This window comes from Triturus cristatus, chromosome 4_2 (assembly GCF_964204655.1).
Source record: "Triturus cristatus chromosome 4_2, aTriCri1.1, whole genome shotgun sequence".
NCBI classification, from domain to species: Eukaryota; Metazoa; Chordata; class Amphibia; order Caudata; family Salamandridae; genus Triturus; species Triturus cristatus.
In genome coordinates, this window is record NC_140586.1 from 854,148,665 (window position 1) to 854,172,854 (window position 24,190).

General features: G+C 43.6%; 1 long non-coding RNA gene across 2 annotated transcripts in view; it reads left to right on the plus strand.

Moving 5' to 3' along the window:
* LOC146835254 (uncharacterized) overlaps positions 1 to 15,956 on the plus strand; it is a 93,123-nt gene extending 77,167 nt beyond the window's left edge. Inside the window, exons 1-2 of one of the 2 annotated variants that reach the window (XR_014960699.1) lie at positions 7,847 to 8,387; positions 14,251 to 15,956. This is a non-coding gene — a long non-coding RNA (uncharacterized LOC146835254). Of the gene's footprint in view, positions 1 to 7,846; positions 8,388 to 14,250 lie in introns of those variants that run through there. The other variant, XR_014960698.1, reaches the window with a different exon arrangement.
* Positions 15,957 to 24,190: the final 8,234 nt, after the last annotated feature.

A 24,190-nucleotide genomic window follows, 5' to 3' on the forward strand; every position in this document is an offset into this window, starting at 1 on the left:
GGAGCTTTGCCTTATCTACAAGGCAGCGTTAAGCCACTTGGGGTATATTTACAAGAATTGGTGCTAACCAGTTTTTGTGGTAGTTAACTGCAATTTCTTTTTACGCCGTCTATCGCTGAAACCATTGCCTTGTTAGCAACATATTTATAATACGTCGCTACATCGTTATATTACCAGCTAGCCACGGCAAAAACTGCATCTAACACTAGGATCAAGGTGATAAAACAATTGATGCTAGCAAGAGAAAAGTGATGAAAGGCCAATTAGCTGCAAAACAAAGTTCATTTTAGTCAGCCGGGCCCAACGTCACTTTTCAGTCTCAAGAGGCAAAATAGCCTCTAATGAAAAAAGAAAAGAAAAACAATGGAATGCAGAATGGAGCAGCCAGGGTCAAGTTCAGCACAGGTCTACAACCCAACCCTCCCAAACCCCCGAACAGCCAGGAGGACCAGCCAGAGTCCCAGGGGAACAGGAAATGCAGAATCTGGGCCACATTTATGAAAGTGGTGCAGCACTTTTCTTAGCGCCATTCTTGCGACATCATGGCAGCCAATGCCTGGAGGCGCGGACAGTGTGCAGGGACCGGAGGTCTCGCTGGGCTTGCATCTGAGACCCGGAGTGGGAGGCGGCGGTGCTGGGAGTCGCTGACGATGAAGACGGGCCGCGTCCTTACCTGATGATGAAGTTTGGCAGGTCGCATGGAGATACGTTGCTGACCTGTGTGAGAAGACCACCTGGTGCCCCTTGGAGCTGTGATCAGTAGAGGCGCTCCTTCGCACCGAAGTAGGGAGGTCTGCATTGCATAACACGAGCCACCACTACACCGGGGTGCACAGAGGAGATTGTCAATGTTGGACCAATGGTGGCGCACATCGTGTCCTGAGCAATCCCTGAACTGCGGCTGACCAACATCACCAAGGGCACTGCACAAGACTGGTGGGGGACTCCACTAACTGGCTCTAGTTGCTGATATCGGCCATTTGTTGGCAGCGGGTGCCAGTGTCAAGGGGGCCGGTTCGCGCCCAGGCCCTTGGGTATGCAGCTTGATCCGCCGTTACACGCTAGGGAACTGGGGAACATGGAATCAGTTCGCCACTGTTAGACCTGAAGAGGTAACCAAAAGGTGCTGCCTTTCCTTGCCCCCTGGTAGTGAGCTTTTGGGTGTACAGGGGATTATCCCTTAGTGGACTTGCTCTGCCCACAGCGCAGTGCCGTCTGGTAGCTGCTGCTGCTGTCTCCATCTGCTATCTGCTGCTGCTGGATCCTCTGACCCTGAGGTCAGGTGTTCGAGGCTCTCCTTCCCCCACATGGTCTTGCCTGCGCCTCATCGTTGCTAGTCCAGTGGAAGAGAGTCACTGCTTTGCTGCTTGACTTCCCTCCTGTCTCTCTTTTCTGCTGTTCTTGTCCCTCTTTCTGCTCTTCCCCGTTGCTTTCTACCTTTGGATTTGTTCTTCTTTTTTCTTTGCCTTGTTTGGCTTTTGTGATTTTGTACAGTTCCTTTTCCCCTTTCCTCTCCCTCGTTGATGCTGCAATCCCTTGCAGCCCGCCCCCTCCAGTGTCCTTTACCACGTTTCCCGCCTCCCAGCTGTCCAGCCCCCCTGCAGCACTACTTAATGGCAGCGGCTGGGCGGCCATGCACAGCAGGTGTGCTACTGGTGCGCCAAATGGGCACCAAGGCAAGTCCGTCTGCGCCTTCAACGCATGGACCGCGTCCAGTGCCAGGGACCATGCCTCCCGGACACTCCACTGCTATGACGCTAGCACCACCCTCGCCCTAAACCCTGTACGCCAAGCCGCCTGCCATCTACCATCACCGAAGAATACCCTTGAATCCTTCGCCTGCCGAAACTGAAAATACACCTGCGCCACTCACCGCCTAGCAGAACAACAGCGCAACTGACCGGCTCAACTGCATCCCCTTCAGCGTGTGTTACCTCCATAAACACGCCTCAGGAATCTGGGACCTCCTCAACGTCAACTCTTCAGACATCACCTTCTCCACGTAAACCTGTACCAACCTTTGCTCCAGACCAGACATCGCCATCCCTGACGGCTACAACATCACACGCAAGGACCACCCCGACCGCCAAGGAGGAGGCATTTATATTGTCTACAAAAGCACACTCTGACTGACCATGCACTCTATTGGCCCAACGGCGACCATGGAACACCTCCACTTCCTGATCCGGACCACGCCCAACAGCCCCTTAGCACGCACCCGCATCTACAGGCCCCCCCGGCCCATGACCCCCTATTCACAGATGCTATTGTAGACGTCATCGCACCCCAGGCTCTCAAATCCACCAACTGCATCCCGCTCTGAGACCTCATCTTCCACCTGGACAACCCCAGTGACTAGAACACCACCACCCTCCTGGAGATCCTCACAACATCGGATTCAAGCAGATAGTCACCGCACCAACCCACATATCCAGAAACACGCTCGTCCCCGTCTTCTCCGCCAGGAAGACCATTCAACTACAGCCACACCACCAAACTCTCTTGGACAGTCCATCATTGTATATATCATGCCTTCACCACGCACACCATACACCATCGCCATCATTGCCCCCTCCCCGACGCAGCTGGATCAAGGCCACAGAAGAAGTTCTTGACAATTCCCTCAGCACCACCACTCCGCCAACGCTTACAGACACCAACGCCACAGCAGACAACCTCCACTGATGGATCTCTAACTGTACCGACACCCTGATACCCCTCAAGAACATCCAGGCAAAAAACACTGGTTCCCTCCCGTCCTCCACAAGTCAAGATGCACCTGCAGACGTCTCAAGAAGAGATGGAGCCACAACATCAATCAACTCCGCAAGAGAGTCACCCTTGCAAGGGTGCCTGCGTTGGCGCATGGCAGGCATTGTACGCCAAAAATTCAAGTTCTGGGAGAATGGATCACTTGTCCTGTGCTATCAGGGTCTAAGATCTTAGGAGTCTGTATAAGAAAACCCTCATATGAGTACACAGGTCGGTGGCGGTGTATCTTGATTCTCGTCCCATTGTCTCCGGAATTGGATTGGTGTTGGAACCATTGTCACAATTCGCCGACTATTTCCTCATAAAATCCAAAATCTCAAATTAAAAACAAAACTTCATCCCTTCTTTGATAACGACTTCAAACCTCTGCATTGACAAATTCTTCTTCTTTAACCTGCATAATAAAAAGCAAACCATTAATAAAATTGGGAGGGAACAGTGGAGGGATAATATTAGCCTCCGTGCCTTTATTAAAATCATGATTTTCTACCCATTTCTAAATGTGGAAAATCTGCATTTTACATCAAGGCCCGGAGGCCAATATTATGCATGTTCAAAGTTAATCTAAACCTCTATCCAACACATATTCCACAGGCTTAAAATAGAACTTCTTAAACGTAGATTCATTACTCCAATCTGCAGCCTTCCTAATCCCACCTAAACTAAAACCTCTCATAAACGCCTTGGTTGCCATAGCCCCTCTAACAGAAAGAGCTCCAAAAATACTAATATCTACTCCTGCCCTCAACATCACCTCTCTCGCCCACCTAGCCAATGTAGCTGATGACACAGGCTTAAAAGGTTTCTTATAAGAAATTAAAAGTTGTGAACAACCTCCTTGCCTCAAAACTAAAGTCCTCCTTTCATATTCTCTCAAACACTGTACCACACACAAGTTGTCATTTCTCTCCAAATGAGGATAAAATATTGTCCTAGACATGGTCTTCGTTCTTTTCCTTAACTCAAAGCACACACCCTCTGGCTGATAACACCTAGAATCCACCTCCAAGGCTCTAATATCAGAAACCCTTCTACAAGAAACCAAACAAAGAAGCATAGCCATCTTCCAAGATAAGAAATTAATATCCAAAGACGTATTACTATCCCAACTATCCAACTCCTTCAAAACCAAAAGAACACCATACTTTGTCTTGGGAGGTAAAACCATCCCTACACTCTTAACTAACCTTTTAACCAACACATTTTGCCCTACTGGCAAACCATCCACCAAAATATGCCCTGCTGAAATCGCAGATCTGCAAATATTCACAGTATATTAGGTCAATCCGAACTTATACAATCCCGACAAATAATTAACCACCTCCATTACACGAGCTGATACGGAATCCAAATTCCTCTTGACACACCAATCAGACCATCTTCTCCAAGCTGATCTATAAACTTTTGTCGTCCCCTTTGACCATGATTCAGCGATAAGATTCTCAGCCTCCTTCGATAATCCATGCACTTGCCAAATTCTCCTGAAATCAACCACGCCACCAACCTTAACTGACTCCTCACAACTAAATCGTGAACATTCCCCTCTGGGTCCAGAATGATCTCCCTTAAATCTGGTAACAACACCGGATCCTCTAGCAACAAATCCATCATATCTGGAAACCAAACCTGAGCTCTCCAGAAAGGCGTCAAAATTACCATCTCTGCTTTCTCTCTCCTGATTTTCATCAGAGTCCTCTGAATCAATGAGAATGGGGGAAAAGCATAATTTCTTCCTACTCTCCAATCCTGGAGAAAAGCATATATTCCTTTTGCCTCTGGATCCGGTCTCCAACTGTAAAACTCCTTCATCTGACAACTCAGTCTATCCGCAAAAAGATCCACCTGAAATGGACCCCATCTCTTCTCCAAACTCAGAAAGACCCCCCTCTGTAGCTTCCAATTGCTCACATCTCTGAGATATCTTGAAAACCAATCCGCTTCTACATTGCAAAGACCCGGAATATATTGAGCTTGAACCACAATTTCCTTCTCTAAGCAAAATTTCCAAAATTCCTTCGCCAAGTCCGCTAACCCCTTCGACCGAGGTCCTCCTAATTTGTTCATGTACCTTACAGCCCACAAATTGTCCACCTTCAATAGCACACAACACTTCACCTGATCCCTCATGAAACTTTTATTGCAAATGAACCTGCAAGAAGCTCCAGACAATTTATATGCATCTCTTTCTCCTCCTTTGACCACTTTCCTCCTGTCGACACCAGACCACATCGTGCTCCCCAACCGTGAAGACTCGCATCCGACTCTATCTCTACTTCCGGAACCCCTCCGAAAATTGCCCTGCCGTTCCATGCCTCTAGATTCATCAACCACCAATTCAATTCTTCCTTCTACTCTTGATTCAACAAAATTTTCTGAGAATACTTTGCCCCTCTCCTCAAGTGAAGACCCTTCAATCTCTGCAATACCCTGTAATGTAGAGGGGCTGGAAAAATCACTTGAAACGATGCTGACAATAGACCCAGCAACCGAGCTAACTGTCTCAATGTAATCCATTTTGAATTCATTGCTCTTTTCACCTCCTTCCTTATTTTCTTCACCTTCATCATAGGTAACCTCAACACACAACCCAACGTCTGTGTCTGAAAACCTAAAAATTGAATCATCTGCTGAGGCTCCACACAAGACTTCTCTTTGTTCACTACAAATCCTAGATCCTCTATTAATTTCACTGCAAACTCCGTCTGTTCCTTTGCTAAATTCCTCTCTTCCGCCATGATCAAAATGTCGTCCAGATACACTATTAAACGTATTCCCCTTGATCTCAACCAAGCTGCCACTAGACGCATTAACTTCGTAAAGCAACAAGGGGCCGATGTCAACCCAAAAGGGAGACTCCTGAACCTCCATAACGTTCCTTTCCACCTGAATTGCAGGAAGTCGCACTGTTCCTTGCACATTGGAATAGTCAAATAGGCATCCTTCAAATCCAATCTTGTCAACCAAGCTCCTTTCCTTAAAAGATCCCTCAACATAGGAATCCCCTCCATCTTGAAATGATTGTACGTTACCCAATCGTTCAATTCTCTCAAATTTATCACTGGACGCATACCTTTCTCCTTTTTTCCACCAGAAATATGTTGCTTATAAAGCCTCCCTTTACAATCCTTGCCTCTTCTATAGCTCCTTTTTTCTCTAATTCCTCTATCTCCTTCGTCACCAAATCCTCCATCTCCACTGAGAATCTCAAAATATTCGGAGCTCTCACCTGTACTGGCGTCTGCAAGAAATCTATTCTGTAACCTGAAACCGTTTCCAATAGCCATGGATCCTTTGTAATCTCTTTCCATCTCGAAACAAACTGGGCTAGTCTGCCGCCCAACTTTATTTGGATAGAAATAGGGCCTTGTAAGCATCTTACCTGAGGCACCTCTTGTCCGCCTCTCTGAACGCATTCCTCTGGCCCTGCTTCGCTGTCTCTGAGGGAAGAAAGTTCCCTGTCCCCCTCTTGATTCGTAGAAATTGGATCCATAACCAGTACCATTGGGTCTTCCTCCTCTTCTTAAGTTTCCTCTAGTAAAAGCTTGTCCTCGGCCGGGGAATCGACCCCGCATCCGCCCGGCCACTCCAAAAACTCTCCTTATGTCCTTTTGTGCTTTCTCAAAAGAGCTAAAAGTATTGACATAACAAGACATATCCTTGACGAACTCTTCTCCAAAGAACAAGCCCTCACTACGCTCTCCAGGTTCCTTATTCGCTAAGTCCGCCAATTTTGGGTCAATTTTAAAGAGAATTGACTTTCTCCTCTCAATGCAAATTGCCGTATTTGCGTTCCCCAAAAGACATGTGGCTCTTTGGACCCATTGTCGCATTTCTGCCACATCAACTCCAGTATTATTAGAATGTTGCTCCTCGCACATTTCAAGGGGCTCATTTATGAGCCCCTGCGTCACTTTTGCGCCACCGGTGCGTCACTTTTTGTGACGCACCAGTGGTGTAAAACATGCACCATGATGCGCCATATTTACGAAGTGACGCATCTATGTAGATGCGTCACTTCGTAAACCCCTGCGCTACATTATACCTGCGCCAGGTATAATGTATGCAGGGTGGGCGTACCCCCGTAAGAAAGGGTCGTAGGAGTGGCGCAGCGAAATCTATGAGATTTCGCTGCATCACTTCTAGGACGCCAATGCGTCAAAACCTTATGCCTGCCTCATGGTGTAGAAGCCATCTTTCTTGTATGATACCAAATGCTGTAAGCTTCTAGGCCCTGCTAAGTTGACATGAAAAGCAGTGCACAAAATGCCCGTACTTTACCATTCGCTTCAGAGACACAGCTTTTGTAACACAAGGTTCGATCAAGAATAATACGTGACAGGGAGAGATGCTCATGTAGACACAGACATTTCAGCATAGCACATTTTGTAATATGTCTGGTCCTTTCTATTATGTTGCAACTATTAACTGGAAAAGCACCAGACCTATATCTTACATTACAGTGGAAAGTCCCAGAAGCAGACCTAGGTCACGCAGTCTGCAATAGTACTTTTCGGACCTTAAATGGTATATAACTATCTAGGCCCTTGCAAATTGGTCAAATGAACTATGCTTAATTTGTGCTACGTATGTGATGATGCCGTATCCTTTGTGGTTTTGGCTTATAAAAGCTATCACCAATGTCACATCTTTGGGCACTCAGTGACTTTGCTGGGTGCCCCCGTGCTGCACGCTAATCTGTTGTTGGTTTCTAATAAACGCTGTCATCTTACCCTTGACTGAGAACCGTTTGTGTGGATTCATTTCTTGCTTATATTTCAGATTCTACATTTGGTGGAGAATGCAGCCCCAAAACATCTGACCGGCTTCGACGGCCACCGGCTGCTGGACTCCAACTTCTCGGGAGCTCGGAGACCTGAGGTGGTGACATTTCAATTTGTCTTCTCTATCTCCGCTCTCTGGCTGTTGGAGGACGACACCAGTGTTTAACCGTTAGTTGCTTGTGTCATGTCTTTGGCTCCTGCTCTTTCTCTCTCAGCACATTTGTATAGCACTATTTTTACTGGATTATAAGCTCTCTCCTCCTGTCTCCTTTTTTCTTGGTATGCTTCTCATGCCGAAGCCAGTGTTTCTTTGGCCAGTGTGCCTGTCTCGGGGATAGCTCCATTGGTTGTTTACCGAAGTACTTCTTAGGCTGTCATACTGGCAGTCCTCATTACTTTCTTTGTTCTCCTTTTCTATCACGGAAGATTTCCACTGTGTCGCCATTCTGCTTGTGACATTTTCTTTGCTTCCTCTTAACGTTTGATCGGCGCACTGACTTCTGCTTCGGAGCTCTTTCTGCGTTTTGTCATCTGACACTGCTGCCGACTATCAGCTGTCTTTTAATGTGCATTTTGATCTCCTTTGTAGTTCCTGGTCCTCATCTCCACCCCTCCAGACCGGCGATGGTGTCCTTCTGCTCGATTCCATGCACGCAGTCACTCCCTGGTGCTACGCAGCGCTTGGCTGTAACTAGGACCAAGGAGGGTGTGCTTCTGCAATCCCTTTGTCTTGCCTGCAGAGAGTCTCTGGTCTATGGGGGTGGAGGACAATTGGCCCCTGGTCCCCTGGTGACAACTGAGGTCGGTACGCTTTGACAGACCAGTGATCACTAGGTGAGTACATGTTGAGGGTTTATATCCTCCTGGTTGGGTTGTGGCAGGTTCGCTCCCCATTTGCAGGTGGTTGCGGTGAAAGCACCCCTGTGGCTGCACGCGGTTTAGGTGCAGCGGCTACGCGTAGTTCAAGATTGAGCTGACGAGCTCCTTTGGGACCTTGGTTGGAGGGACTGGTGGAGGGTTGGTGATTAGCATCCCCTCCGGATTTACATATTAGTCATAGGTGTGAACTGTTTGGATATGGTGCTTCATTCAGTATTTAGATTAGGGTTACGTTTCTGTTTCTAGGCAGCCAGTGGCGCTCCAACCAGACTAATAGGTCCAGGGACCCTGCTCAGTGAGAGCAGGGTCAGGAGGATTCGGTGGGAATTCTCGGAAGTGGGCCCATGGGTGCTGTCTCGGTTTGAGCACACCCAGCGTCGTGAGGGGTTGCAACTGCAGATGCTCCCCTGGTATTCTATCGCTGTCTATGATTCAGGGTTCACCTCACTACTTGATGATGTGCTTTGTACTGGGATTATACTTACTGCACTGTCACCTTCACCACTGGGGTTCGGTGAGGGCAAATATTCGCCTTTTTTCCTTGACTACGCAGTAACTCCCTGAAAATAGGAAGCACAAGACTACTGATGTTTCATGGAGGGTGAAATTCTGCAGTTCCCTGTCTTGCCTGCGACACTCACTGGCTCCAGGGGTGGAAGGTGTCGGATGCTGAGAAAAGGAAGGGGGGTGAACGCCTTGTTTCATACAGTGATGGAATACGTGATTTATTGTTTCCTTGATTTGCATTAATAAGTTTCTTGAGCTTAATGATTTTTGTTTTCAATACCTATGTTCGTCAGTTGTCGAAATTTGACTGTACATCTACATTTTTGACTGATCTGACTTGGACACAAGGACGATTTCTGTTGCCATTTTCATACAATAATAATTCTTGACTGCTCGAATAGACACTTTCACATTGTTTTTATATTGCACATTACCCTACGTCTGTGCACTGCTACTTATGATATGTCAGGTTCCAACTCTCCTTATGATTACACTCATTACACTAACACTCTTTTGGAATTAGATAACAGGTGCTTGTGTAGATCCGCACCGACTAGGGATAGACTCCGGCTATTTGTGTTATATGTGTGTGCCTGTGTAAGTGCAGAGTTCACCTGTTTTTGTCTCACCTTTTATGTGATTCTAAAAATTTCGTTCAGCAGCACCTCTGTGGGTCTGCGTGGCCCGGAGAGAAAGGAAGGGGATGAAATATCTTACTCTACCTCTGTCTCTTTTCTTCCTATCTATGAATATTTTCGGTGAACTTGTAGCAAATGTCATTTCATGTCACGTTGTCTGATAATGGGCGCTTGCTCTGCTTCATTTTAACAATGCGCAGCTGGCTGTTTGATCACTGACTGATTTGTATCTGTTATCAATTTGTATTATCTGTTATCCATACCCCCACACCTCAGGAATGAGCAGCCAGAGATAGTCTGCTGACTACCTTCTGTGTCACTGTACCGAAGTATGCCTGTAAGTTTGTCTACTGCAAGAGGGACAGATTACTCCTTCCCATATACACTTCCTAAGAGCTATAATTGGGGTACGAGTTCCTTTAAGGTAACACAACTGCATTGCTGTTTCCATTTATTGAAAATGGGGAATACAATTGTGACATAGGACTGCATATTGTGTGTCGCTTAGATTGCAATGTCTTTCTTGTGACTGTGATTATTCTCCTGGAAGGAAGGGAATGGAAGATTACGGTGTGGGACTAGTTTTTAGGAAGTTGTGGCCAGAGATGAGTTGGCTCTGGTGCACTGCCTCCTGCTGGACACCAAGGGTGGTCTCCAGATGTGAATAGGTGTCCACCTACTCACAACGAGGAGGGTGTTGTTGTTGGTATTGCATTATATGCATTAATTTGAAGATATGTTGTTGTATTGTATGCATTTATTTGAAGTGCTTTTATTTTTGATATGCGGTCTTTGATTAACTATAGGTTTGTTTTGTACTACTCTAGCAACAGAGCTCTTGGACCCTGAGCTTGCACAACGAATTTTGGGCAGGCCCAATCTATCATCAGTAAGGGGTTGATAGACATCCCTTCAGTTAGATTGATGTACATGAGTAAGAAAGCTTCTCCTCTGTGAGGAAGTGGGGGGTGCGCTGAAGTGTGTTTACCCTTACAGTGCAAAGTAAATGTGTTTTTGGAAAGGATACAACTGCCCGTGCCGAACACATATGTATGCACTGGTATTCTCTACCACAGGTGCACAACGCACCGAGCTGTCCCATGATGAGCAGACCTTTTGCAAATATCTCGGGCACAAACTCATAAATGGGGAAGTTAACCAAATAGAACTTTTGACAGGATGTTTCAAAATACTGCTTCTCTTGAAACTATGGGACAGGACGCAGCCTATGCACCTTTCAAGTTCTGCAGAAAGAAAAATAAGCTGTTAAAATTATGCACAGAAAAATAAAATACAATACCGCGTCTTAATGGTCCTGAGGCCCACTGTGCTTCTAAGCAGAACGCTATGGCCCTAAGACAAACACAGAATACGGGAACAGCCTCTCTCTCTCCATATTATAGTTGCAATGTTATCAAATTTACGTTCCCTGATTTCTTTCCAAGTGCCCACAACGCACCACATTGATAATGCCCCTGTGAAATGTGCCTCCTCCACCTGGGGAAAAGGAGAATAAAGTGGCATCTCATGTCCTTTACCAACGACTTTCTGAAATTACGTGTAGAACAAAGAAGAGGGTACATAGAACTAATGAGACAGGAAGGGAGACAAATAGGTGGAAGGGAACGCCTGATACTTTTATAGAGTAGATTGACTGAGAAAAAAAAAAAAAAAAAAAAAATGAAGCAATAGTTACTGAGAAATGGCCAGCACGGCCTTTGATTATATGATACATTAAGGGGTTAAAGAAAACTCTTTTGGACTGGCTTTGAAATAACGATCGTGGGCTGGCCACAGATTCTGGGCATTGCGCCAAGACTACACCACACACTACAACAGTTTTCTGTGGGTATAAACAGAACTGGTTATACAAAAAAATATGTATTCTTCGCAGCGGAGATTGGAAGGGAATGCTAATTCTTAAATGTGTATTAACAAAATAGGATTGAATACCTGTTACAATTTATAGTTTAAGGTTCATTTAAAGATTGATGAAGGGAAATGTTATTTTGTGTATATGCGCTTTAATAAGTTTTGGTTCAACATTTTCGGATGCAAGAACGTCAGAGAAAAGATGTGTGTCGTACGTGCCTGTTTGGTGTCTTGTCAATTGACATTGTGAGGGCCAGAGTGATGCTATCCACAGGTCCCCCACCCCATCTCCCAGAGTGATTTACAACAGGAGACATTTGCTATTTTAAAGGACAAAAGATTCCATTACATTGCGCAAAGGCTACTTAATTAAAAAGCAGGGGGAACAGAGGACCCTCCTGCCAGTTATCAGGTTATTTCCGTGCATTTATAGGTATTGTCCCTGTTTCAAGTGCTGGTTTTTCAAAGTGTGCATTTGAACATATTAGCTATTGAGCTAAAAGATGAAGGATCTGGGTGGCCTGGGTTCCAATTATTAAAAAAGATGTAAGTTGCTAAGATAAAAATGAAATGCCCAGGATAACACAATTAGGTCATGTTAGGTAGCTGGCTTGTTTTTCCCATTTCTCACTCCTACAGCCTAACATATAACGTCACCATCCTCACAAGCACATATACTAGGTATATTGCGCTCTTAAAGGGTTTTGCCTAAATTGAGTGGAGCAAGGAGAAGTACTATGTTATGTATGCATCTAAAAGAAATATTGTGTATGTATATTAATGTTTTTCATTTCTAGGTTCTTCAGAGTTGCAGGATATATACCAATTTATACTGTAAGGGGAATGCGCTAAAATGCTTTTGAAAGCAGTGCATTCGCCAGGGACTACAAAGGATTGGATAAAGAGTAGTGATATTATGTTTATTTATTGTTCTTTAGTAATGAGTATATGCCAATGCAGAAGGATAGTGCGCATTGAATAACTGTGGTCCGTATTATGATGTTTTAAGGATACAATGTGTACAGATTTATTATGTCTTTGAATATACAGGTGCAGTCTTTAGGGGTGTTGGTGAATAGGTGTCCAGTGACAAAAAACCACTTGTCCCTTTTGTGCCATGCAATGCGGCGACAAATTATGGCAGCAATTTCATTATATAAGATCTCTAAAATAGCATTTCTGATTATGCCAGGGCTCCTTCCATAGTAGGGTTTGAATACTAACTATTACCTTATGCTGCCACGTTCCACAGATCTACATACAGAGGATGGAGGTAATGGTAGGAATGTTGAGACAGGTTGGATTTTTACTCCTGAAAATGGCAGACATAATACTTCTTCCAAGGTTGGCTAAAAGTGGATGGAGGAAAAGTGAGCTTGCAAACACTCAGATTTTCGCATGAGTAGATCTACACCTGCATATTTGCTCATGCTTAAATGCAGTTCACAAATATTTTCTAGGAGTACTATTTCTTGTCCTGCTTCTGTAAAGTCTTGTGAAATAACCACAGATGTATATCTGCACTTAATCAGAGTACGTGGGTGCACTTTATTTCATTACTCGGCCCCTAATTAGGTCTGGCATTAACAGTGACTTTCTGTGTTTATCAAAATGTTGTCTCTTTCCCTCTCTCTCCATGAGGGGATTCCTTACACCCACAGGCCAACAAATATAACATGCACAGTTGATAAGTGGCCTCCTCCAAGCATTACTAAGACCAACAAAAGTGGCTATAATACAATGTGCAGCGCACACATCATCAAACGAATATGTATTGAAGGGCATCGCATTTATTGATGGGGAAGAAAGGAGAATAGCACTGACAGGCTGCCAGTTAGCAATGGTACAAATAACAAGCAGTGAGAAGAACACTAAAGATAACAGTGACTCATTATACTCTGACCCAATTTATATTAAGAGGAAGGTAGGGGAGGATGAAAAAGAGAAATGGGCCAAAGGAGGATGTGTGCAAACAAAGGAGGGGTTATGGACAGGGCCCAATGGGAAGATATGCCTGCCCTCAGCAATGCTTCCTTCTATCACATGCCTTTTTTTTCACGATCTCTCACATGTTGGCCGAGATGGCATGAATCAGACTGTTTTCCCAATGCTGGTACAACTCCAAGTTCCGCCAAATAGCAGAAAGACTTTGCAGGCAATGCACTGTTTGCGCACAATACAATACTGGAAAGGGCACACCAACTGCACATGGTCATTTCCCACCTCCCCAAGACCATTTGAAAGCCTCCAGATGGACTTCATAGACATGCCCCCCGCCCACAAGTACAAACATGTGTTGGTAATTGTGTGCATGTTCAGTAAGTGGACCGAAGCATACCCAACAAAGAACTGTGATGCACATACGGTTGCCAAATGCCTCCTACAGGAACTTATCCCACGCTTTGGAATACCAGCCCATCTGAGCTCCGACAATGGGCCAGCATTCATTTCCCACGTCATAGGGGGAATATGTAAGGGACTTGGGATCACACAGAAGTTACACTGCACCTATCACCCTCCTGCTGCGGGCGCGGTGGAAAGGAAGAACGGGGTGTTGAAAAATAAAATGGGGAAAATGTGTGCATCAACTGAACTTTCATGGGTAGGTGCACTAACACTAGCCCTGCTGACTATGAGGAGCACGCCAGATAGGGTAGCAAAGCCCAGCCCAGCAAATAGTATTTGGCCACCCCATGAACATTGCAGGCCATATGTCCACAGCTCCACTATCATTAACAAACTACCTGCTTTTATGTTACTGCAAGAAATTAACAGAGACCTTACATTATCTTCACCACCAGGTACTGCAGGCTCTTCCAGAGGCAACATCTCCACCGCGACATGACCTGCAGCCTGGTGACTGGATCTGGGTAAAAGCCCACACCCGACGGCACTGCTTCCAGCCAAGGTGGAAGGGGCATCACCAGATCATCCTCAGCACAGTAACAGCAGTGAAGTGCCAAGGGCTGACATCCTGGATCCACAGCTCCAAAGCAGACGGACCAGACAGCAGAGAATAAGCTGAGGCACCTCGCAGGTACAACCTTCGATCCACCACGCAAGACAAGAAGAACAGGAGATAGAGGCAGACACCTGCTCGGGGCAGGCTAGGCCTCCAACAGAAAACAGAAGACACCAGAGGCAGTAACCTACTGCGCACAACAAGCCCAGGCCTCTGGGTATCATCACTCCAAAGACGTCTGTACCAGCTACTTTCCAAGGGAGTGCCAACTGTCATGTGCTAGTAACCTCTGACAGTACTCCATCAAGGCACCAACGTTTTCTTCTAAATGGTTGACTGGTGTCTGCACCAATAGACCCCTAGGAGGTGCATCACCCGCTAGTTAGATATTAAGGACAAGGCTTTGGAACATCAAAGAACAGAATTGAACACTTGGTTAAGGGTATGCAACTACCTAAGTACACCCCAATTACGACAAATGCCAGCAACAAGATCTGGAAGGCTTAGATCTATACAAGTGAGGGTAGAAGAGTAACGACTAATAATTCATATGAGGTTATTGTGTCCTGGAATAAAATTAAATAGTGTGCTGGAACTAACTGTGCCAAATACTCCGATATTGAGTGTGTTAAGAGACCTGATCTTGCAAGACATCTCGTTCCCCACTTTTTTGGACATCAAACAATAGCACAAGAAATAGCAGACATTTGACTTGACATTTTGGATTGCGTGATTTATGCAATAGAAGAGATCTGATCTGGTCTTATCAGAGACATTAACTAAAAAGTGAAAGAAAGGAACAATGCCCAGTACAAGAAGAAGGGACAGAACATGGCCATCAGTGTTAGGAGCCATATTGACACCAGTCCCATGGACAATAGTGACTGCACTGATAATAATATTTGCAAAAACAATTGAAATACTGTTCATCAATGGCCGGCAGGGAGGTGAGGGGTTAGAAGATAGTGATTTGGTATCAGATGGGGCAATGTAGAAGCCATCTTTCTTGTATGATACCAAATGCTGTAAGCTTCTAGGCCCTGCTAAGTTGACATGAAAAGCAGTGCACAAAATGCCCGTACTTTACCATTCGCTTCAGAGACACAGCTTTTGTAACACAAGGTTCGATCAAGAATAATACGTGACAGGGAGAGATGCTCATGTAGACACAGACATTTCAGCATAGCACATTTTGTAATATGTCTGGTCCTTTCTATTATGTTGCAACTATTAACTGGAAAAGCACCAGACCTATATCTTACATTACAGTGGAAAGTCCCAGAAGCAGACCTAGGTCACGCAGTCTGCAATAGTACTTTTCGGACCTTAAATGGTATATAACTATCTAGGCCCTTGCAAATTGGTCAAATGAACTATGCTTAATTTGTGCTACGTATGTGATGATGCCGTATCCTTTGTGGTTTTGGCTTATAAAAGCTATCACCAATGTCACATCTTTGGGCACTCAGTGACTTTGCTGGGTGCCCCCGTGCTGCACGCTAATCTGTTGTTGGTTTCTAATAAACGCTGTCATCTTACCCTTGACTGAGAACCGTTTGTGTGGATTCATTTCTTGCTTATATTTCAGATTCTACAATGGCAGGCGTAAGGGTGACGTAGGCCCTTTCACATGGGGCTTGCCCCATGTGAAAGGAACATTGCTGGAGTTGCGTCAGGCTTCCGACACAACTCCAGCAATGCGCCACTTTTTGCGCCGACAGATACGTCAGTTATACGGACGTATCTGTCCTTCCTTGTGACATGATGCGTCATATTATAAATATGACGCATCATTGGTGTCGCAAGGAGGGTGCAGTGAGAAGTGACGGATCGCTGCTTTCACGCAGCGATGCATCACTTCTCATAAATGAGGCCCCAAATATCTTTGTCAATGGCCCCAAGACATCTAGAAGTCTATCTAGACACCCTTTTAATCCCTTTTCGAGACTGTTCCTGGGGTCTTTTCCATATTTATTTATAAACGCCATCATCTTTTGATCAAGTTCTGGAGTATACGCAACCTTGCTCTTCAGACTAGGTCTAGGACACTCACTTCCCATTCTAGTCCTGACCTCTTTTGGTGTCTCCCTGCTTATCCAAAATCTCACGTACTTTGCAACGTCCTCCACCGGAGCCCACTGCGGAGAAAGAGGATGTATTAAAAGAGGGTCAAACATATCCTCACCCTGAGGATCCACAATCTCATTATCTTCCAATTTAATTTCTCTCTCTTTTATCTTTCTCCTTTTAAGTGGAACATCCTGTGATGGAGCGGGTAGTACAACATTTTGTATACCCCTCCCATTTCTGCATGTTCATACTAATTAGAATAATATATTAATTGTAATAATATTAATGCGTTTTGAGTGATACTTAATCAACCTTACTAATGTATGAATTACACATGGGATTTGCATTTTGCATGGCTAAAATAATTTGTAAACTAATATACGTACGCATATTAATACTAGAAAAATAGAATATTGCATGATATAAGTTGCTTTTGTGACGTAATTGTAAGTTGCACCAGATGACATCATTGGGTGAATATAAACGCTTTAAATGTCGCTATTATGCTAGATAATTACATACACATAGGGGAATTAGTGAGGGTTAAACATTTTATTCGTTATTTCCATGTTTTAATTGCTTTTTGTGTTTGTTTCGCTTAAGTTGACCGATTGGGCCTAAGACAAAATGGCCGACCGACAAACGCGACGAGACAGCTACCATTCCACGAGGTTTCAGACCGAGTGCCCATGTCCCAAGCTCCTGTACCAGTGGCCTCAATATGACCTACACTCTATGTACCCGAACAAGGTCACGACTGGACTTCTGCCAAGAGCTTTGACAATGGACAATTTTAATAGCCGGATGGATCATGCCTGACGGTGTGACATCATAGACTTTGGGAAACCGAAACGGGCGATCTTAACCAACCAATCAGAAGATCCCAAACTAAGCAAATGTTACATTTTGACGTTAATTTTATTATAAATGATGGTAGAGTAGTGAGTTGTGCAGAACCTTTTCTTTATTTCCTGGCGTTATGCTGACGGAGAGGACGGTGACACTGCAGGACAGCTGTTTTCCCTGAATCTTTGACGGACTGAATTGCTGCCCAATTTCCTGATGAACTACAGATTTCCGAACATTCTATGGGCATTGATCGATATTTGCACGTTTCTGGTCCATGACTTGAACTTTGGGACTGTAGCGTGCTGACGACTAAAGCTGCGGACTTAGAGGACGAACGATAGCCGGAATAGGTAAATATAATGTTCTGTGATTTGTGTAATAATTAATAAATTTACTAGATTGAACTAAATTCTTGCATTAATTAGATAAACAATATAATGGATTAAGAAGCAAATGTGTTGGGTTATTTATTGAAAGGGAATAGATTAAGATTTGAGTGTAAATTAAAGAGGATTAAAATCACTTCTCCAACTCAACTAATTTGATCTATCGACCAAGTGGAAAGAATATCTTGAGGTTCAGGTTTAAGATGTGCTGGACTAAGGATATTTAGTATATGGTTATGTAAATAAATTTCCTTTAGGTGATAAGGTATTCCTTTCATGTCAGCGTTTGGAACACTCATCTCTCCCGTAAGAGCAGATCAAGGATGAATGAAGTGTGAGTGTTGGTGTTATGGGCCCCACCAATGAATGCATTGAGTGAATGTGTTAGTGTGATATTTGGTCTGTGATGAAGGGAGGATTTGAAATTCCGCGCTGCATCAGTTTTTCTTGTAGCAGGATGATGGTTTTTATTGTTTTGGTTTAGGTGATTATTGCTTGTACATTGCTTATTGATATTGATTATTGATTGGTAGTGGTTTATGTATTAACACTCTATGTTGAGTCGCATAGAGTTTTATGTTGTCTGCACGGCATCTGGGATGTAGGAAGTCAGAAGTTTGTAACAGTTCCGTAGTAGAGCAGAGGTAAGCGCTGCTCTCGGGAAAGACGGAATTGTTGTTGCCCTGTAGGTACACAGGGGAAACGTGTAACGATTGAAGTTACACGACGCATTGTCTGGGTTCGATTCGGTAGCATCGTCATGTGTTGCCATTAGAGACATTTTCTGTATGAGAGAAGTATGTATGATAGCGAAGGTTACCTGTGAAATTTTGGTCTTGGTACCAGGAGGCCAGAAGGTACTCTGATAACGCTTATCGCTGGAAAGGTAGCAGGTGTTCTCTAAGCTTGTTAGAAGGACAAAGTAGAGGGAAGTTCTATTTTGTTAACAAGTGTTATAATTCTGTAGTAGGGCAGACTGTTCGCTGCTCTCGGGAAAGACAGAATTCTGTGTGAATGTACTACAATTTATGCGTGAAAGTGCGTGAATGAAAAGGCACACCGGTTAATTGTGAAACTCTGCTTTTATTTCTCAGGAGCATAGGGTCTCCAACTAGGTGTCTTAATTCTGGAGAAACAGTTATCTAATGCTTGCTAGAAGGGTATGGTAGAGGGATGTGCTACTTTATCAACGGTAGTAACGATTCCGTAGTAGGTCAGAGGTAAGCGCTGCTCTTGGGAAAGACGGAATTCTTGTGAAAAAGGTCTTTTGCTATTCTTTGGTTAGCGAAGCGGACAATGGTGGTGTTTTTGTGTTGTTACTAATAGATTTGTAAATTTGAAAAACGTAAACAGCTTACTGAGAGAATTTTGTAAAGGAGGGGTCAGTAGAAGCAGGAGTAAGAGTAGCGGCTGCTGACGTCAGTAAGATCGTGCTGGGATTGTCCAGTCGGTTAGAAACGTAGACGCTCCTGATTGGTGCGTTAGTGTACGCCGCGTTAGGAGTGGAGAATTACAGCGTGACGTAGACGCTCCGGATTGGTGCGTTAGTGTGAGTCGCGCTGGGATTGGGGAATTCCAGAAGTGTCATAGACGCTTCTGGTTGGTGCGTTAGTGTGAGTCGCGCTACGATTGGTTAAAAACATCAGTACAGTCGTAAGGAGAGACTAGCGATACACGAAAGACAGAAAATATGTATTACGATCCACCAGCAAAGGAGAAAAAGTCCTGGTTTGGGAAAATTAAGAAGTGGTTCAAGAAGGACAAACCGATTGTGTCTAGGGAAGGACAATTACTTCCTCCACCGAAAACCCCCGCATCCTTTATGGTTGCGAAATATGGATATCATACTTGTATTTGGTTAGACAATTGGGTAAAATATACCAAGAACGACGGAGTCTTGGCATTTCCAGAGCATGGTTCATTTAATTTAGCAGTTTTGAGAAATTTGAGAGAGAAAATGATGAATCTAGAACCGAGACCTAGACCAACACAATTTAAAGCATTGACAGAATGGGAAGATGAGATACATGACCGAGAGAGACAGAGGAGTGGCGAAAGATATAGGTACATGTTTGGTAGATTATATGGACATGAGAATCATGATGACAGAATGAGTAAGGTGGCGGAATGCGAGTATGACTGAAGGTCTATTTCCCATAAGAACTGCAGAAGAAATTGGAGGTAGAAAATGCACAGAAAAAAGAAATAATGTTGAATCAAGAGGGTATGGAGTGAATGAATCGGAGGATGATGTTCTTGATGACATGTTTTATAAAAATCCACCTCCGTATCAACCAGAACCAGAAATGTTGAGGCCAAGTGCCCCAATGAGAGAGACTTTACGAATCATTAAGTCCCAAGATTTAGAGAAAAATAATTCCATTAGAGAGGTAGAGAGAAAGTCAGATAGTAAGGTAAATGGTGAAAATTCGGCAGAATTAGCAAAAGCAACCTTAGAATTAACTGAGAAGATAAGAGAATTGACTAAAAATCTAGAAGCTGTGACTGTTCCAGTAACGATAGGCCCTGTGATACCTATTTTTGATAAACAGAAAGATAGCGAACATTGTTTAACAGTTCCTTATAATAGCAATAAACAGGCTGAGAAGCCAAAACAGAGCCAGAATGAAAATCCATGGAGACAGACAATGAGTATGATTGAACCAAATATTTCAAGTAACCCATTTATAGGCCAGAATTTAGCAGAAAGACATACAACGACAGTCGAGTCAATATTAGAGATACAAAAGGATTCAGAACAAGGTAATGTAGAGAAACCAGTAGGTCCATCTACCGAAGAATTAAGTGAATGGTTGAGAAGCTTGCAGAGAAAAGACAAAGAATCCCAATCAATAGATGTGGCCAAATTACGAATGGTACTGGAAGAGTTAATAGTAGGAACTATCCCCACAGAGAAATTAAAAACTTATCAGGATGAAGAATTACTATTTTTGTGCAAAAGTGTAACATTGAGAGCGAAAAATCTGCACGAAAGGCTAGAAGAAGTAGCAAATGAAATGGGTATAGATATTGAAAAGGTAAAAGCTTTACAAAAACCAAATCTAATAGATTTCACTGAAAAAGATATTGAAAATTTGAACACCACAGGACGGATAAGTCAGATTAAGGAAATAATTATCTTGTTGAGAAAACGGGGAGACGTGGATAAATGGAGAAGCAGGTGGTACCGAAAACGAGATGATGCCCCAGATAAAATGCTTGCAGCATTCCCTGTAAGAGAAAAAGAAAAAGTAGTAATAGACTACCCCATGAGAGAAATTCCAGGAGGAGGATATGTGCATGTTCCATGGACAAGACAGGATATTCTGTCTTTTACAAATGATTTCCCTGCGAAAAGCCTGTCGAGTGGTATAGGCAAGTGGACAGATTTGTGAAGTTGTCTAAAGTATTATGGATTAATCTGAATAGTCTATTTGTCATAATAGTACCAGCAGATTTATGGACAGAGTGCAAGTTAATGATCAATTGGCCAACTCAGGAATTCCCTAGAGATCCAAAAACCGGAGCTCCTGATCCCGAGGTAATGAAGAAATATGAACAGGTTATTGCCTTTCTGAAAAACAAAGTACCTCCTAAAGAGACTGATTGGGTGAAAATTGACAGAACACATCAGGAAAGCAAAGAGTCAGTACATGCATATTACGAAAGGCTGATTTTAGCCGTTAAACAGTTCAGTGGTGATGAACATTTGAGTAAAAAGGATTTAAGTCATTTTGTATACAGATTTGTATACGGTCTACGTCCAGAGATTAGTGAAATGATAAAACAACATACTGTAGACTGGCAAAATAAGAAAATAGACATAGTATTGAGACATGCAAAATATTTCAGTGATGAGATTAAAGCAAAACAGCGAAAATTAAAAGAAAAGGCTATGTGGGCACAACTAAAGGTAGCAGAGAGGCAGGAAGCTCAATTAGCGGAACAAGCAAATAATACTGGCCCGAGACAAAAGTTCATTCCTGGGAAAGGTAAGGGAAATTTTAATATAGAAGAAGCTAGAAAGAAATTCCCATGTCACAATTGCTCTAGAATAGGGCATTGGAAATCCAAGTGTAAATTTCCCCCAAGTACTAACAATGAAAATGTATCATTGAATCCGCAGGTGCAGAATGAGGTGAGTGGTCAACCGCAGCTACAGCAGCAGGTTGTAACCCAACAGAATCTGGTGCCAAAACCACCTTTTCCACAGAGCAAAAACTCCCAGAAATATAGTAACAAAACAGGATTCTACAACGAAGAACAGGTAAATAAGCTGCCACGCGCTAACGCTGTTTCGCAGTATTGGCTGCAATGCGATGAGAGTGATTCAGAAGAGGGTTATTGACGGTGCCGAAGGGAGGAAGAAGAGTGCCTACTTGGCGCAACTCTAGAAGTAGACCAGACAGGCCCATTTGTAGATGGGAAGATAAATAATGAAAGTATTACTTTCCTAGTTGATACTGGTGCTACTCGATCAACTGTCAGATCAGGTGATGTTAAGTACCTTCCTCTCTCGGATGAAACGATCCAAGTAGTTGGTGTATCCAACAGACAGATTAAAACTTATCTTACAGAGCCAGTGAAAGTTAGCATAGGGAAATTTTCTGAAATGCACCGCTTTGTCGTGTGCGATACCAGTCCTGTGAATTTATTAGGTAGGGATTTGCTGTGTAAGATGAATTGCACTATATTCTGTACCCCTGATGGGATAGCCTTTGAGACCCCGGATGAAGATGTGTTGTATAAAATGACAATGGCAAACAGGGAAAATGAGGTTCCTGAAACCTATGCTGTATTTAACCCTGATGAATTACCTAAAGAATTGAAACAGTCTGTAAACGCGGAAGTTTGGGATTTCACAGGAGAAGATGTGGGATTAATGAGAAATGTAGATCCAGTAAAAATAACAGTGAAGGAAGGTTAAGCTATCCAAATGTCCCTCAATATAAATTGACACCTGAAATAATTGAAGGAGTTACCCCTGTGATTGAGAAAATGAGAAAACAAGGCGTTCTGAGAGAAATAATGAGTAGTCCATGTAATTCACCGATTATGGGACTGAAAAAGCCTAATGGGAAGTTCAGGATAGTACAAGATCTGAGAAAGATAAACAAAATTGTTGTGTCTTGCTGTCCTATTGTACCAAATCCATCTGTGATTTTGTACCAGATTCCCCATGATGCAGAATAGTATACAGTGATTGATCTATGCCATGCTTCCTTTTCCATCCCATTGCATCATGACAGTCAGCAGATTTTTGCATTTCGTTTTGGCGAACGTATTTTGGTTTGGTGCCGAATTCCACAGGGGTATACAGAAAGCCCCTCAATATTTAATCAGCTATTGAAGAAATCTTTGGAAAGTCTAGAAATGTCCGAAAATTCAGTGTTAGTTCAATACATCGACGACCTTCTTGTGGCGTCGAAAACCCGTAAAGCTTGTGAGATAGACACTATAGCCTTGCTGAATCATCTGGCAGATGGAGGACTTAAAGTGTCACCATCAAAATTACAATTTTGCAAAAAAGAAGTACAATATTTAGGCCACAATATCGAAAAGGGACTGAGAAAGATAACAATAGACAGAATCAGGATCATAAAAGGAATGAGAGTACCCATGACCCAAAGAGAGGTGAGAATGTTTCTTGGAATGGTTGGATACTGTCGTCAGTGGATCAGCAATTTTTCGTTGATTGCAAAACCTCTGGTATGATTGACAAGAAGTGATGTGAGAGATCCCATTGATTTGAACAAAGAAGAATTGGCAGCTTTTAAACGATTGAGAGATGGGTTGTGTGAAGCACCTGCCTTATGTATGCCTGATTATGAGAAAGAGTTTGAGTTGTACTGCAGTGAGAGCAATGGATGTACACTCTCTGTTCTAATACAGAAGCATGGAAAACTGAGGAGACCAATTGCATATTTCTCATCAATGCTGGACCCAGTAGCTGTAGCCCTACCAGGGTGTTTGAAAGCAGTGGCTGCTACCTGCCGGAGTTTGGAACAGAGTGAAGGAATTTTAATGGGATATCCTGTGAAAGTGTTTGTACCTCATGACGTGGCAATCCTTTTAACAAGGAGTCGTACTCAGTATATGACACACAGTCGGCTGACTAAGTATGAGAAAGTCATATTAGGTGCAACGAATGTAAGTCTTGTGAGATGTTTGAATGTGAATCCTGCAACATTGCTGCTTGATGCTGAGAATGTAGAAGTCAGAGATGAAGCAGATCACGACTGTCTGGATGTACTCGATTTCTGTACAAAACCACGACCTGACATAAAAGATGTACCTTTACCAGAAAGTGATTTTGTCATGTTTGTAGATGGGTCTTTTTGAGAACAGATGATGGAGTGTTGAGTGCAGCATATGCGGTATGCACAGTTGCAGCAGTGATGGAAGCGTCCTACCTGAAAGGAGTAAAATCGGCCCAAATAGCTGAACTTGTTGCTTTGACTACAGCATGCAAGA